Source organism: Gossypium hirsutum, chromosome A08 (genome assembly GCF_007990345.1).
Source record: "Gossypium hirsutum isolate 1008001.06 chromosome A08, Gossypium_hirsutum_v2.1, whole genome shotgun sequence".
Lineage (NCBI taxonomy): Eukaryota > Viridiplantae > Streptophyta > Magnoliopsida > Malvales > Malvaceae > Gossypium > Gossypium hirsutum.
Genome location: NC_053431.1, coordinates 35358073 through 35371808, shown reverse-complemented (window position 1 = coordinate 35371808; position 13736 = coordinate 35358073). Strand labels below are relative to the sequence as shown.

General features: G+C 34.3%; 1 non-coding gene across 1 annotated transcript; it reads right to left on the bottom strand.

The window, feature by feature from the left end:
* Positions 1–12332: 12332 nt before the first annotated feature.
* Positions 12333–12439, bottom strand: LOC121205331 (small nucleolar RNA R71). Its single transcript, XR_005900412.1, has one exon. It is a non-coding gene; the product is annotated as a small nucleolar RNA R71 (small nucleolar RNA).
* Positions 12440–13736: the final 1297 nt, after the last annotated feature.

The window sequence follows — 13736 nt, the reverse complement described above, 5'->3', positions numbered from 1 at the left end:
GGGCAAGGAAGATGATGCGAGATTTGTTTGGGATAGAGCAAATACCCTCTAGTAAGATTTCGGATCCACAACCTGGTTAACAAATTGGTGTTGCCTGTTACCCCTTCAAATAAAAACTAGGAGAAGCCACCATGCGGTTTTGCAAAAATAAAGTTTGACGCCACTATGTCTAATAATAAAACTAGTTATGGTGTGATTGTACACGATTATGATGGTTTTGTTCTTGGTGGGGGTGGGGGTTTCAAAGATGAAGAAATGTCAGCTGAATGGGCGGAGCTTTATGCCTTTGAAGAGAGTTTAAAGATTACGTGCTTTCTTAATATTTAAAAAGTGATAATCGAAACTAACTGTGCTAGCTTGGTGAACAAGGTGAAGAAGCATGGAAAGGACATAACCATAATGGGCTACCGCATTGACGTGTCTTGTAAAAATATGGATAATTTTAATTCTGTTGTTGTAATTTGGGCCAACCACAATTGCAATAAGGTTGCGATTTTTCTTTGCAAGCAAGCTATTAAAAATATTTGTAATTGGACCTTCAGTCTGGGTTATCCTAAGGAAATTCATGATTTTGTAATTAGTGATTCTATTAATTGAGTTTGACCTTTTGGGTCTTTTCTCAAAAAAATTTACAATAATGTCACATCATATCAAATATTAATCAAACAAAATGACGAGATAGATTCAGTCTCAGTTTACTCCATAAACATAACACAATAGATTCAGTCTCGGTTTACAACATAAACAAAACACAACCTGACACTCGATACCAATTGTTGGACAAAAATCTAGCTTGAAAAAGATTTTCTTGCACAGTGGAAAATTAAAATTTAGAAATTGACTCGGTTTGTGATATTTATAGCAATAAACCATAAACCAAAATAGTACTTGTATTTTTGGATAAGTGAATTCTTGATTTTTTTCGGCTTTCAACCAAATGATTTTCTCCACTATTCTTGTATCACGAACTACTTCAAGTGTGGGCTCGAACTAATTTAATTGAAACATAGAACTAGAAAAAGTTTTCTCCTTTTGGGGTGAAAACAAAAATTCTCTTTTTCAATAGAAACCGATAAAATTTTTATTCTGGAAATATATATCTAATATTTGGGAATAAATTCTCTCTATTTTTTGGTAGATTAACAATCTTTCAAAAGTTGTATTAATAGCTTTACCAGTGCCATCTATTTATAAGAAGAGAAGGTAGAACCCTTGTAGAGTTGTAGAGGTTTATTTAAAAAAAAACAATATCCTACTTGGAGTAGGAGAGGGGTGAATGACTCACTCTTGTATTTCTACTAGGTTTGCCTCCCCTTCATGTTATATGAGGGGTTTTGGGCCTCTCTCGCATCGGGTCCTAGGCCTTGTTGACCCAGTACTCTATAATATGATCTAACTTGATTCAAATTTTCTATTTACCAAAATGAACTTTAATTTTTACATATTAAATATTTCCTGGGCCTTACTTATAGGGTTGATTGTTGGGGTGCCATTTGAGGCACATTGGTATTGAATGTGTTATGAAAATGTCATATTGGTTTGCTTATTGTGAAAATTATATTGGTTTTGAGTAGACATTAATTTATAATTGAAATTAGATTGTGCATGAATTTGGTTAGTCTTGAAATAGTTCCTAAATTGACATTTTGTACCACACGGTTTGACAACATGGCCATGTGTCATACACAGGCAAGTGACATGGCTGGGATCTCTATATATTCAGGGTGATTTTAGTTAAACACGACTACAGCCTCTCACATGGCTTGGCTACATAGCCGTGTGAATGGTTTTAAGATTGTACATTTAGGTCAACAAGGCCTTAGTTTACTACATAGACATGTGACTTTGTTTTACACAACTTCAGTCTGTGACACGGTTTAGATACACGGCCATGTGATTCGACATGACATAGCTTCAGCTTGTCACACAACCTGGTTACACGGTTATGTGACCTTATTTTATGATTTTTAAATGGTTTTTAAATGATTTTAAAGCCTTTAAAATGTTTTTTATATTATTTTTAATATTTATTTGAATTTCTTATAGTTTTAATTTATATTAAACTCCTAATTTCCATAACCTGATATCTTTGTTTTCGGTCGAAAAGTGTCAAGCACTCATTTTATGAGTTGGTAATATCCATAGATGTTTACAAATACTTGAAATGATTTATAAATGTGGTTAAAATTTTCTAAATTTTCTCATTTTTATTTCAAGATATTTTAACATGTTCCCAAAAGAGTATTTTAAAAATTAAAAAAAAACTAAACTTAAGTTTGAAAGTGCTCCAATAGCACCTCCCATTCTTACCGTACATCGGGTCAGATGAGGGCTATTACACTTTTTACTTTGTATTTCCACCATTCGCTCATATTCTAAGATCGCCATCTGAGTTACAGTAACTACCTTCTCCGTTTGTGGACTTTTATTATGAAATGTCACTCTGCAATGCTCTTTTCATACTACCCAATGGGTATGAGAAATTATACTTAACATCTTATTCTTTCCATCCCTCTTCAATCGAGAATCACCTACAATCAAAAGCAACAAAACATAAAAGGTAGTGATCCACTTTTTATGAATCTTAATACCAGCATTTAAGCCAAACCAGACACACTGAGTTTAGTTACACATAAGAAGAATATGTTCAATAATCTCATCTTACTTTCCACAAACTAGATGCTTTGATTCAATCCTAATCCTTCCTTTTACCAAATTCACTATAGTAGCTAATGCCTTTTTAACCACCTTCCACAAAAAAATTCTTCACCTTTAGTTGAACTTGCACATTCCTTATTTACTTCCAAATGACGTCTTGAACAATATGAGAAGATCCAACACTCAATCTTACCCACTCCACTTTCTTTTTAAGCACAAAGTAGCCAGATTTAATTGTGTATTATGCATCTAAAACTTTAGGCCAGATAATTCTATCTTGCCCCCTACTTTTACAAATAAAAATCTTTTTATTTATCTCAACCTCATCACTAGAAATCACCTCTTGAATCTCATTCAAGTACCAAACACCATTTCTCCTATCAATCAATTGAGATACCTTCTTTGGTAATTTTTGTACTTGACTCTCATTTATTTTTAGTCTCAAAGCCTTATGATTAGGGACATGCTTATCCTTCCATATATTCAACTCATTCCCTCTTATAACATGCCATCTCATTTCATCCTCAATTAACGTTCTCCTTTCTAATACACTCGGCCATATCCAGGAAGCTCTCGCACTTTTTCTAGTCTCCATGGCTAAAGTATTTGCAAAATATCTACCATTGAAACCTCAGCCCATAAAGCTTCAACATTTTGAACCATTATCTTTTTTTTTTGTAAGAAAACCCCTATTCATCAGTTGCATATCTGTAACAATTCGTTTTTCAGTAATGTCCGAAAGAGTGGTTCTGGGGCCATTGAATTTGACAAGAAAGTTTGTAAATATTATTATTTAATATTTACAAGTCAAATGTGACTTTGAAATAGTTTTTGACTTGATAATTTATGTTAGTTAAATGATTTATTAAGTTCGAGTGGTAAGACCTTAAGGTCAAGTGGATTTAGAAAATGATGTATCAGGACCTTGTTTTTATAAACTGAGCCATAAGTATTTTTATAAATATTTTTGGACTGTCATTAAGGTGGTATTAAAGTTTCGTTGAAAAATTTTAACATTTCGATAATTAATTAAAAATGGCTAAATCGTAAAATATGTAAAATTTGATCACTATTTGATTTGAGTGATTAAATGGTTAATTGAATAAATGAAAAGGGACATAAATGGTAATTAGACCATTTAAGAATGTAGTGGACGGTTTTGGGCAACTAAAAGCTTGAAAACTTGATGATTATTAAATGAAAAATGGTAATTTGCTAATTAAATTAAATTAAATAAAAACCAAAATATTATATCATCATTTTATGTCTTCTTCATGAATTTAAAAAGAAAGAAACCATGGTTATACCTTAAAGCTTCGGCCATGCTTTGGATGGTGCATGCAAGTCTGATTTAGCCCCGTTATGAATAAATTTTATGTTTTTGAAATCGTTGCAACTAGGTCCAGCTTGCCCGTACCTTCGATTTTGAAACTATTAAAGATTTTGAATGTTGTCACTGATGAATTTAGTATTTTTTATGTTAAATGATAAATTTTAAATATTAGTTGTTATTTAAAAGTATTTTGTTAAGTAATTTTTGATGAAATTTTAGATTAGGGACTAAATTGTTAAAATAGTAAAAATACATGGATTTGTTGTGAAATTATTTCAAAGTTGGGCTGTATTTGAGGCCATGAACATTCGGTTAAGCTTGAATTTTGGAAAAAAATGGTTAAATTGCATGTTTTAGGCTCAGGACTAAATTGAATAAAACTAAAACTTTAGGGCAATTTTGTAAAAAAATTCAAAAATGACTAAATTGCATAAAATACATTGTTTTACTATCTAAATTAATATATTGAATGAAATTATTAATTTATATCAAGATTGGGTGGAAAATCGAGGAGAATAAAATATTAGCAAAATGCCTTTATACTTTGACAATTATGTAATTTTGCCAGGTAAGTTCATATGAATTGTACTATGTAAAATGTTGATTAAGTTGAATGTTATTATATGATTTTATTGAAAATGAATCTTATATATATGTTAATTATACAATTTATTGAGTAAAGAAACAATGAAAAGTTCAACAATGTACGATGACTGTCGAGCCCCATTTGAACCATAGGAATATATAGGATACAAATGAGATGTCATTAGGGTTACCATGTTTCGTGCGCTGAGTCCTACCGATGGCTGTGTTCCAGCATGTGTTGCGGATACTTGATAGCTTGTGTGAGCAGCACCATGTAGCTATGTTCTGACTGACAACTTGTGTGAGCAACCCCATTTATGGCTCGAGAGAGAGCATCTATGTCAAAGAAAAGGAAAGAAATGGTTTCGACCACATCTTAGCACACAATGCGTGAGATTCTCACGTATCTGATATTATTCTAAGTGGTTCAACGGGCATACAAAGGGAAGGAATAGTATGTGTTCCGATTGGAAATGTCATGAAAAGTATGGAAAGGAATAAGTTGTTGATGATTAAAGTGTGTATAGCCATGTTCGTGAAAAGTATGAATGCTTATATGCTATATTCATGAAAGTTATTTTATCATGTGGAGATTTTTGTTAAGTTATGAGTTTAATCACTAACTTGTGACTATCGCTAATGTTATGTTTATGTCTTATGTGTTATGCAAATGAAAAGGTAAGTGTTCAATATGAATTAAGATATGTAAGCATGAAACTCATTGAAATGTTGATACTTGGAAAACATGATATGTTATGAGATGGATGATAAATCCAATTGAATTATGCTCAAGTATAATGGTTATCCATGTCAAATTCATATGAATCATATTTAAATGAACTAACATATGTTTTTGATGTGCTTAGGCTTATGCCAAGCTTGTGGATATGATTGATGTTTATGATTATGCTTGTACTATGCATATGAAACGAGTAAGAAAAGTGAATGATATGGTAAGTACATAATTGAGAGGTATTATGATGTTATAAAAAGGTTTAATGAGATAAATTATGTATTCATATGTTAGTAAATTGCTTACGCTTTGAATGAATCAATCTATGTCATGGATAAATACGTTGAATTGAGAATTAATAATGTTCTTCTGCTTATGATAAGCATTTGGGAACAGAAAGGAAAGTAAGTAAATAGATAGATATATCTTATAAAAAGGTTGATGATTATATATAATGTCTCATGAAATCCTATCATGTTATGGATGGTTAATAAATATACAACATTAATGAACTTACTCATTTGTGAGTGGATGATTATGGTTTGATAAATCTTGAGACATTAGTATAAGTTTACTCTTAACCTATAAATTTCATTATTGAAATGTAATATTATGCTTATGGTTTATACGAGCTCACTAAGATTCGTTGCTTACGTAGATATCTTTCTCTTATTTTACAAATTATCGAAAGCTCAATCGAGTTAGAGGCTAGTCAGAGATCCATCACACTATCCATTGATTTTATCGGTAGATTTTGATACTTTGGTCGTGGTTATAATAGCATGTATAAATAGAAGTATGTCTAATGTTTAACTAATGATATTGATGTAATGTTGCTTTGAATTTTTAAAACTTATGATATTTGATACCTTGATGATTGGTGTGCTTTTGGAACTTTGATGCTTAAAGATTGTGAGTTGGAATGGTATGTAAAATGCATGCTATGAAATGTTGTTTTGATATGCTTGAATGTGATCATTGAGGCATTGAAATTGATAGTGCACATTGAGTTAATAAATGACTATTTTGGTAAGTTTGGATGTGGTTGGTGGAAACACAAAAATTTATATACTTTTTCATACCCAATTCTACTTAAATTCATGCAAATTCGGTTAAATCTTGTCAAAAAAATAATTAAATATTATAAAATAATTAACTTATGTTAAAAAATATGAACATTATGAATTTTAATTAATTTTATAGTTAATTTTGATTAAATTTGGTTATTTTTGACAAAATTACACAATTGGAGAAAAAGGGTCCGGTGAACACTTTAAGAAGAACAAAACCGAGAGCAATTTGAAGTATCGAGGCCAATTAATTTCCAGCCCAAGACGGTCCAGAAATGTGTATTAATTCATAATTAAATTAATTTTAATTTATTTCCTATTTAATTTAGGCTGAATGAATTAATTTTAATTAATTATGAAGAAAGGGCCTAGTGAACCGCACTGGTTGAACCTAATGAAGTGAGCCGAACCAGCCACTAATTGGGCTGACCAGAACCACCCATTGGCTGACCCAAATCAGAAAATTAGCTGATAAAATATTCTTGCAAAAGGCCCTTGAAAAACCTCCAAATTGCGTTCAAACCCCACCTTTATTTTAGGCTTTGTAGATTTGCCCCGGCTTATTTTTAGCAAGGTTGAAAGCTTTAACCTTGCCATGTGTGTGGCTGGCCATGGGGGGGCTCTCTTGGCTGCTGAATTTTCTATTTTTAGCAGCCCTCTTCAGCTATAAAAGCCACCCTATGCTGCCCATTTCAAAGCATCCCTCAACATCCATCATTCCACAACATTCTCTCATCCTCTCTTCACTTCTCTCAAGTTTCCTCTCCATTTTTCCATCCCATTTTCCCTTCCTCTTATGCCGATTTCCTCTATTGAGAAAGATGTGTTATTCAGCCATCTTGGGCAGCAATCAAGGATTCCTAGAAGCCTTGCTCAGTGAAGACAACGAAGACTAAGAACGGAGCAACAGTCTAGCTGTAGAGAAACACTGGATTTACTTTTTGTTCCCTTTCTTTTTAATTCCTGTTGTTTTTATGATGAACATATCTATGAAAAATATTGTTGTTGAAATGGTTATTTTAATCAATTTAGCTTGAATTTAATTAGTGTTGGGTTGATTATATTTTGCCAACTTGAATTATTAAAATAGTGTTTATGCTGTTATAGGCCTCAGTGAAATGCTTGATTAAGTATAGGCCTCAGTGAAATGCTTGATTAAGTAAAATCATGCTTAGGTTATCTGGCATTATAATTGTTTAGATAACTAAAGAATTCATTGTTTAAAAGGATTGAAATTGCAATTAATGGACTCAGTACTTAATTAGTGCATGTTTAATTCTTCTAAGGTAACTAAAAATTAAATTAGCATTGTATTTGGCGATACATATGCCTTGCATAACTTGCAAGATTATTGTGATTAAATTGTTTCAAGGTATGGCTACTTTGTTACTTCACATAATCTTTTACATGTTTATTAAGTTGAATTAATCGGTTGAATCGACATAGGAATATGCGAGAGATAATTTAATTCAATAAGTATGTATGTGAGATAGCATGTTTACTTTATTAAATCTGTTTAGTCGATTGAATTTGCATAGAGATATGTTCAAGAGATAAATGGAATTTTAATTAGTAAATATGTTCATAAGTTAGCAAATTACTGGGTTGCTGTGAATTTATTCATAACATCATAAGACCGGATTTAATATTTCTAAGTTAAAAAGGTATAATTAATCCAACACAATTATATCATCTTGATTAAATCTTAATTGAAATCATGCACTAGAACTCTTTTATTTTATTTAAATTGTTTGCTTAGTTTTAAAATCTTAGTTTATAAATCACTCTTTTCAAACCAAAATTATTTTTACCTCACCAAAGTGTTTTAATCAATTTCATAAATATTGCTTTTTACAGTCCCTGTGGGTACGATAACTCGACATTTACTTGTCACTTTATTACTTGTTACGATTGTGTACACTTGCACATTTCTACCGCTCCAAGTTATTGGCGCCGTTGCCGGGGACTGTTTAAAAAAAAACATTATTTGTGAATTTATTTTTACATTTTGGTTCTTTTATTTTCCTGTTCAATTTTACATACTTAATTAATTCTTCTCTGATTATTTCAGGTGTTTATGAGTATTGACTGAATTATCGACTTACTCCTAGTGGACCCTGAAATAGAACGGACCTTTCACCAACGAAGAAGACAAGCAAACTAGAGAAGGACCGAAGAGATGAATTTCGAGAATATCAATCAAGGAAAATGAGCAAACCTTGCTCAAAATCCTATCCTTATTGCTGATGATAAGGATAGAGCTTTACGACAATATCCCGTGCCAATTTTTAATGACCTTAATCCAGGTATTAGAAGACCTAAGATCGAGGCACAACAATTCGAGTTGAAGCCAGTCATGTTCCAGATGCTTCAGACAGTGGGCCAGTTCAGTGGAATGCCTACTGAAGATCCTCATCTTCATTTAAGACTGTTTATGGAGGTGAACGACTCTTTCAAGCTAGCCGAAGTACCTGAAGATGCATGTAACACCCCGAACCCGAAACCGACACCGGAGTCGAACACGAGGTGTTAACTGGCTTTAACCCCTTATAAAATTTATTTTCCAGACACTGCCCAATCTGTGTACTAGTCGTTTTAAAAATCATATCTTGAGTTTCGTAACTCGAAAATCAGTTTCGTGATTTTTCCCAGAAACTAGACTCATGTGCCCATCTATGTATTTTTTTCTAGAATTTTTGGTCAGGCCAATTGGTACAGTTTATTAGTCGAAGTCTCCCATGTTGCAGGGGTCGACTACACTGACCTTTTCCCATTACGAATTGGATATCTCCCTACACGGGGCTTCAATACTGATGCCGTTTGTTTCTATGAAAACTAGACTCATAGAGAAATCTGTACATATATGGTACGACCCCTAATTATCTCTGGTTAATTTATTATGAATTTCCAAAGTCGGAGCAGGGAATCCAGAAACCGTTCTGGCCCTGTCCCACAAAAATCTGATTATCTCTTAATATACTGCCCATATGATCTTTTCGTCACTTCCTCATGAAAACAGACTCATCGGGCTTCGATTACATAATTTATTCATCAATTAACTCCACTCCTACTATTTTTAGTGATTTTTCAATCTCATGACACTGCTGTTGCCAGCATCTGTTACGAAAGTAACTAGGTCCATTTCATGCCTACCCTTGAACCAACTCAATCGAACATTCGTGCCATTTTCGCATGGCTTAAAGTTTACATGCCAAAGTTCAAACACAACGTAATAGCTTATACATGCCAAAATATTCTTCTAAGCCAACTAAGAAGAAAGTACCAAAACTTGCTATCCGATGTGATGACTTCGATGACGGCCTGACCCCGCAAAAAATAGATGAGTCCAAGCAACCTATAATGGGTGACAAGGAAACACCGAGTGAGTTTATAACTCAGTAAGTCATAAGCAATGCACTACCATCCATCAATAACATTATCACAAGAGGAAACAAAATGGAACGAGACAATTTACTCCATCCATACCGAACCATACCATAGTTCCTCCAACCTATCGATTCAGTTTCATATCAATTCATGCATTCACATTCCTTATACTCATCAATAGGACATTGAAGCATTTTCATAAATCAATTTATTTTCGTTACAATCAAACGACTAAACGGCCTTTCACCCATCCTACGATAAATTTTATGTACGTGACTTCAAGTATATTTGTCACATAGGTTCAAACTTACCGAGCTCAACACCAAGTATAAGCATAGCACCTATTAGCCATGTACTCAAGACACTTACCCGATCCGCTGTCCGCGATCGACTCAATAGTGTCGCACACATAGTGTCCATAATGATTCACGAATGTATATTGAGTCCGCACACTCAGTGCTAAATAATCAACTCGCACACTTAGTGCTACGTAATCAAATCGCACACTTAGTGCTACATAGTCAAACTCGCACACTTAGTGCCGCATGGTCAATTCGCACACTTAGTGCATCATATTCATTTCGCACACTTAGTGCAACATAGTCAAATCGCACACTTAGTGCTGTACAATTTAATCCCGCGCACTTAGCGCCAATCTCATGGTCATAAATGGTTATACCCGCACGTTTAGTGCCGAGATCAACAACTCAGTACATCTTACCTCTTTTCTTTTCATTCAACAATTTCATCATCACATACGTACATGCATATATATATATGTATATTTATTCATTCCATTCAGCATCAATACATAAACATTATGACCATTTGAAATAATACCAACTACATGCTTAATGACTTACTTTGTGTTGGGTAAGACGGTTCCAACTCGGTTACTCGATGATCTTTTCTTTGCCCTTGCTTGCCTCTCCACCTTTAGCTTCTCGAGCTAAATCGATAAATTAACTAGTTTAACCATCTTGCTAAACATTCATACTTCAATTACACATGCATGTGTATGTTTGTATATTCGGCAATGACAATGGTAATTTAGCAACCTTAATTTAACTTATAATTGTTCATAACACATTTAAAGCATCCACTCCATTCCATCATTTTAAAGCACATACATTACTCAATATTATCCAAATTCACATTCGGCATTTTCACAAACACACATGCCGATTTCATTCACTCATCTCTAATGTTAATTAAGAAATGCCGAATGTCACCAACTAAATGGCATACACACACACCCACATGCACAAAAGTCATCCACACCTCCTATAGCTCATTCGGCCTTCACCTTTGCTAGGTTTCTCCATTTTTTTGTCGGTTATATATACATAGTCCTAAGGTAATATCACGAATGGGCTTACATATATATGTATATATACATATAGCCGAATATGCAAAGCTTAAACCCAACATCACATAAGCTCCTAAGTGATGGCCGAATATGTATATCTATATATATTCATCAACTATACTATTACTTTTAATTTATCTAATCACACAATTTCATCTAAGTTTAGCATGTAACACAATCATCACCCTTATTAATCTCTTATAGCCGAAAACCATACTTACCCCCAAAATCGAAATTTCAACATGGTTTACAAAAATCACTTGATAACTCACTCAATATTAACTAAAATTTCAAAAGCTAGTACATACTTCCTTACCTTAATAGTGACTTAAGATGACCGATTGCTCATGTTACCAACAATATTCAAGATTTGAACATGGGCTAAGTAAGGGACTTAGTAACTAGCTTAATACATTCAACAATTTCCAAAAGCTACCATGCATTACATACCTTATTCAAGACTAGAAGGAGTGGCCGAATGTCTTACTTCCCCTTCCCCCTTCTTCTTAGCATTTTCGGCCAAGGATGATAAAAGATGAACAAATTTTTTCTTTCTTCTTTAGAACATTCGGCCAAGGGGAAATGAAGAAAGATGGACACTTTTTTTTTGTTTTTCCTTCTTACTTTCACGGCAAAAGGGGGGAAAGAAACAATTACACACATCCTTTCCTTTTTCCATTTCTTTATTTCCCCATACTTCTTATTATATTTTATCCTACATACCTCACTAGGCCAACATGTTCCCAACATGTTTCCACCCATAGCATGGCCGGCCACTACTTATTAGGGAGGGGGAATTTGACATGCAAGTCCCCTTTTTCTTCCCCATGCACTAATAGGTCCTCATGCATTGACCTATTACATTTTAAAATTTTCTCATATAAGTCCTATTGACTAAATTCACATGCAATTGACTAAATCGAAGCTTGAAATTTTCACACAATCATGATTACATATTCTAGACAATAAACATCACATTCAAACATTTCAGTGACTCGGTTTAACGGTCCCAAAACCACTTCCCGACTAGGGTCAATTTTGGGCTGTCACAATGCATTACGATTAAAACTGTTCCCGTACTCACTGAGGGACAGAGCTCGAGCCTGGTTAAACTCACTGCCACCGAACTTGATTTCTACATGGCAACAGTTAGCAGAGAGATTTCTTGTGAAGTATTTCCCGCCTAGCAAGATTGCTAAGCTGAGAAATGAGATTACTGCTTTCCAACAAATGAATGATGAGTCCTTGTATGAGGCATGGAAAAGATTCAAAGAGTTATTACGAAAGTGCCCTAATCACGAAATTCCGCATTGCATCCAACTTGAGACATTTTACAATGGTCTCAACGCTCACACAAGGATGGTAGTAGATGCTTCTGCTAACGGTGCTACTTATCTAAGTCTTACAATGAGGCTTATGAAATCATCGAGAGGATCGCCAGTAACAATTATCAGTGACTAACCAATCAAGCAACGTCAGGAAGATGAGTTGCTGGAATCCAGGAAGTGGACGCTCTCACTTCACTTGCATCCCAGGTATCTTCGATATCTTCAATGTTGAAGAATCTTACCACTAATGGGTCAACAGTTTTGTAGCTCAACAACCTAACCAATATAAGAATATAGCTTATGTCTATTGTGGGGAAGGACATGTGTTTGAAGAATGTCCATCAAACCCAGAATCCATGTACTACATAGGTAATCAGAACCAGAACCGAGGAAGGCAAGGGCTACAATCCAACTTTTACAATCCATCGTGGTGAAATCACCCCAATCTTTCCTGGAGTAACCAAGGGGCTGGAGGCAGTAACAACTATGCCCAACCTAGACCAATCCAACTGCCTAGGTTTTCACAGCAAGTTCAGAAACCAATTTAGGCTGAATCGTCCAATAGCTTAGAGAATTTATTGAAGGCATACATGGCGAAGAATGACGCCACTCTAAGGAATTTGGAGAATCAAGTGGGCTAGCTTGCTACTGAACTTAGGAACCGTTCACAAGGTGCTTTACCTAGTTATACGGTAGTGCCCAACATCATTGAAGCTAAAAAGGAGCATGCTGAAGCTCAAGATTCGGAAGAAGTTCAACCGAGTGTTGAAGTTTTTGTTCCACTAGAACCAGAACCTGCAATACCTGAAAAGGTAACCTCAGAACTAGCCAAATCTGATCAACCAACCACTTCATTAGCAGCAGAATTGTCGTCAAAGACAAATCAACCAGTACCAACTCCAGTATATAAACCTCCACCACCTTACCCTCAAAGACTCCAAAAGCAAAAACAGGAGGTCCAATTCAAGAAGTTCCTTGACGTACTCAAGAAACTTCATATCAACATCCCGTTGGTTGAAGCACTTGAGCAAATGCCAAATTACATAAAATTCATGAAAGATATCCTGTCCAAGAAGAGAAGATTTGGAGAATTTGAGACGGTAGCTTTGACGAAAGAATGCAGTGCATATATTCAAGACAAATTACCCCCTAAGCTGAAGGATCCTGGGTGTTTTACCATTCCATGTAACATTTGTAACACACCAAACCTGACCTAGACGTTATGGGTAGATCTGACGTGTCATATGGACTTACGACTTAGTATGCATTCACT